Source organism: Cryptomeria japonica, chromosome 5 (genome assembly GCF_030272615.1).
Source record: "Cryptomeria japonica chromosome 5, Sugi_1.0, whole genome shotgun sequence".
Classification (NCBI taxonomy): Eukaryota; Viridiplantae; Streptophyta; class Pinopsida; order Cupressales; family Cupressaceae; genus Cryptomeria; species Cryptomeria japonica.
Genome location: NC_081409.1, coordinates 711,724,045 through 711,728,628, shown reverse-complemented (window position 1 = coordinate 711,728,628; position 4,584 = coordinate 711,724,045).

The following is a 4,584-nucleotide window of genomic DNA, read 5'->3' as shown; positions in this document are numbered from 1 at the left end:
GTTTTTTTTTTTTTTTTTGTTTTAGTTTTGTTTTTGTCTTGTTTTTGTGTTCGTTTATCCTTTCCTTAGTTTTAGTTATGTAGAACTAGAGTTTGGAGTTCTCTTTATTTAAGGCATGAAATCCAGTCCCCAATCAGGGCCGATGTTGGCAAGGGTTTGCCTATATCCTATAATTCTTCATCATCTTTCAATTTTTGTGTTCTAGTTTGTGTCATGAACAAGGTTCATTTTAGGCAGGTTAGTTCTATGGAAATGTGTATCCTTGTTTTTAAATATAAGTTTGGCAGTTTGTAAAATGTGTGCTTTATTGAACTTATGTGAGCCTAGTTGAACTAGCATGAACTACCTTGTACTTTTTGTTTTCGTTCAAGTCGGTTATGTCTCCTTTCTATTTGATATAGTGAGGAGTCTTTCTTGGTAAATATATAAACATGCTCAAACATGCGTGAACTAACTTGAACCTTTGTGTTCAATGGGTTTGCGGGGTTCAATAAGGAAATGTTACAATTCATTTTGAATGCCTAAGACTCTTGTTTCAAAGATAACAACTGGCGGCATTTTTCTCGAGGCACATGATTGGATGTTTGTAATCATGGAAAGTTAAGTTCATGGCACGCATCAAAACAATTGCAATGAGCAAAACGAGTGAGGTGATGGAAGTTAAGAGACTGCATTTAATGGTTGTCATATCAAAATCTCCAAGATGTGTGAGGCAGATTTGTTTCTTAATAAATTTAAATTTGATATATGGCACTATTATAAGCAATGATTTTACCAACAACTCAGTTGGTTTTTGGTAAGGCGCTAGAGGTGGTGAGAGGTAAATGTTTTCTACAAGCATAAGGATTTCAGGAATTTGTTGACACAAGGTTAGTTCAGTTTTTCAGTTTTCCTATTGGCTTTGCTTCTGGTTTTATTTTTCCTACTTGCGGAATCATATATTAATGGTTGAGTTAGTGAAAGTGAAGTCTATGTTTCATTTGTTCGATAATGTTGGTAGTCTAGAATGTGTGCATCTTGAATTTAGTTACACTGCCCTAAGAGATTTTGACATGCGTGACCTCTTAGAGAGGTTAAAAAGTCAAAGGTCAGAATCGTTCATGACTGAGATAGCAAATAGTGGTTTGGTGGAAGCAACAACCTTTCATTTAGAAATCGCTTGTCCAAAATTGGTGAGAGAATGCATCAATAGGTTTCATATTAGCCACAAGTGTATGAGGAAGGATGATGGTCATGTCTTATTAACAGTGAACTGTGAAACAATTGCCTCAGCTTTTAGAATTCCTGAGAGGGTAGCATACTCTGAATTTACCCCTTCTCTCTTTGTTACAAGATTTCATGAGAAGCCGAACAAGCATAGAAACGTTATTGCTAGAAGTTGGTTGATTTAACCTCAAAGAGGTGGTTCTCATTTACCGAAGTCCTTGAATAGAGATCATGTGAAACCCTATATTAGGGATTTGATAGTTTTGCTACATAAGGTTAAAGGAGCAGTTGATTCGTATCTGTTCGCGGAATGGTTGTATCATTTTGTTCAAGTCATCTTAGATGGAACCTGCTACATAGATTGGGGAGAGGTCATTGCAGAAGAGCTCCAAGATCAATTAAAAAAAGTATGGTTCAGGGATAGAGATTTCTACATGTCTTCCTATCTTATATATTGCTTGGCATGCACAAAAGAATGGCAAGGAGTATCTCTAGCCCCAATGTTTGAAGGAATTTGGGTTTTTGAATTCTACCCCTATTTTCAGAATGAGAAGGCTTTGGAAAACTATAGGTGGGTTCATGATGTTTTAATTGGAAGAATGTTTGTAGAATTGACAAGGAATCCATAAATAAAGATTTCAGAAGAAGCTCAACAATTAATCAGAGTATATAGGAGCTACTATATTTAGTATCCCCACTTCACCTACCTTAGAGTGGGTGTTTTCAAAGAGTAACCCTTTAAATTGCCTCAATATGCTTTTGATTGTTTTGTGCTAGCCGATTTTTGTAGGCAATTGGCTCATGTGATTAAAAAGTATGCATATTTAAGTGATCATGAAGCCCTCTTTCCCCTTGAATTTGGTTCTTTTTCTTGCAAGTCATTTGCAAATGCAGCCAGTGTTGGAGTTGATTGAAAGAATTTCAATTTTGGTTTCTATCAAGCTAGGAATAGTTTTAATAATAAAATCTTTGTTGTTCAGAGCTTCAAATTAGGAAAATGTTATGCTCCTTCTGCCCATTTGGAATATTTTTGGGAGATCTGTAAAGATAAGTTTATGTCTGGTTAAGAGACTATAGCAGATTGAGGATCCAATAGATTATTGATTGGAAGCTGGAGGTGAATGTTGAGGGGGTTACAGATCATGATGAAGACATCCTTGATCCCAAATTTGATAGAATCAAATCAAAGCCTTTGGATGAGATACGTTGGTTTGAGTATGAAATGGATGACATCGATGTTAGGGTGATAACCATGATTCAAAGAGCGGTACATTGGCTTTCTAGAATGAGGCGATTGGATTCTCAGAGTTCAGAATCACAAATGATTAAGCAAGCTATTTTTAGAGCTCTTGATGCTAACATTTCTGAAAATATTTGTCTTGCAGGAACGAAAACTAAAACCAAGAAATATTCTCACCATAAGAAACCCACCTCTACAACTAAAGAGGCTATCAGATCACTTGTTTTTGTTCGTGTGACTAGGTCAAGGGCTAAAACTGGTAGGAGCAAACCATAAATTGCAAAACACTTTATTTATCTAGACTCGAGTGAAGAAGGTGCAAAGGATAAGTTGCCAGAAGTAAGAAATTTGTCAAAGATGGATCACCTCAAAGATGACACTGATTTGGATTTTTCTAAAAAACTTGATACTTCTCTTGGTTTTAAGGAACAAACTCAGGAGAAGTCTTTGTTAGGTCTCAGAGACAACTGAGAGGGGGGCTAAATCAGTTGTCTAATAAATTTAAACCATAAACAACTTAATCAACTTTCTGCTTAATACCGGTGAAACAGTCTATTATATAGGTGGACAGTTTTATTAGATAATTGCAATACTAGTAAAGATTAATGTAAGAAACAAAAAGACAAAGTCATCCAAAACACATAACACCAATATTTGTATGTGGAAACCCTATAAGGGGAAAAAGCATGGTGAGAAACCTTACCCACAATCAGATGATACCACTACAGATAATAAGTGTATACAAATGGGGTCTGCACATGCAGAAAGGCCAAGCACCTAGAGCTCACTGCTCAATCACAAAATAGGAGTCACACTAACTACAATTGGATAGTTAAATCCAATAAGAATGTATTGCTCAAAATAGCATCTTTATATGCTAGATTCAGTACCATTGTAGTTCTGATTGTCTTCACAAAAACCCTCCTTCAATCTTCAAATGATGTCTACATGTATAGCTCTGCTTATTCTTGCATATACCTTCACACAATCCTTTTTCGCATTCCACATTCGATCTTACAAATCAGATCTTACATTTATACCATAACCTAGGACCAATTTTAGTAGGTCGACTCTACAAGATATATTACAATAAAATCATTTTTTAAACAAAACAATATTCGATGCAATAACCAATTCAACACATCGGCTCAATGCATTTACAACAATAATAAGTCATCTCCATAGCATGCCATGTTGATCTGGAGAAGATAAACCTACTAGTGTAACCTGGACCTATTTGCCAGTAACAACAAATATGTAAATATGAATATGCCAATTAACCAAACTCCAAGACAAGGTGTCCACACAATATCTTCGACATAACCAAGTATTTTCCATATCATTCCAAGTGTCGGTGATCATTATATCCGACCGGTGTACCAGATACCGGTGACTGTGCATAAGTCACTTGCTTGCTGGTGAATGTTGCTGATACTCCAAAGTGCCAGAGTTGATAAGCATTTAGTATGTGTTGACATCAATGAAAAAACCATACCAAAATACCAACAACCTCCCCCTTTGGCATTGATGGCAACACAAGATGGAAAAACCATCAAAGTGCCAAAACAGAAATGCCAAATACCAAAAACCAACAATCTCCCAAAAAGAGATCATAACTAGAAATCAAAATATAGATACAGAGAGTAATAATCTCTCCCAAATAACAATCTCTCCCCCTAGGAGCAACATGTATTTTTCTTGTGTTTTTCCGTACCAATCTCTCCCCCTTTGACATCAAGTGCCAAAGTTATTTCCAAGCCAAGTTCATATACAAAATACCAACCAGTTTAGTGTACCAACTGCTCCCCCTGAGAAGTAGCTTCCTCATCAAAGCCAGAGTAAAATATTTCTCTGTTAATTCTGCCGGTTGATGAAAAACATCAACTTCCTAAGTCTCTACCGATGGGGGTATGACCCCAAGCTGGTCTTTGAGATATTCAAAAGTCTCCTTAGGAAGAGGTTTAGTGAAGATATCTACAATCTGCTCTTTAGTATTCACATAAACTAGTTTTATTTCCTTTGCTTCAACATTTTCTTTTAGAAAATTCAGTTTGATAGAAACATGTTTGGTTTTAGAATGTAATACCGGATTCTTGGATATATCAATTGCTGTAGTGTTATCACAATAGATAGTAATA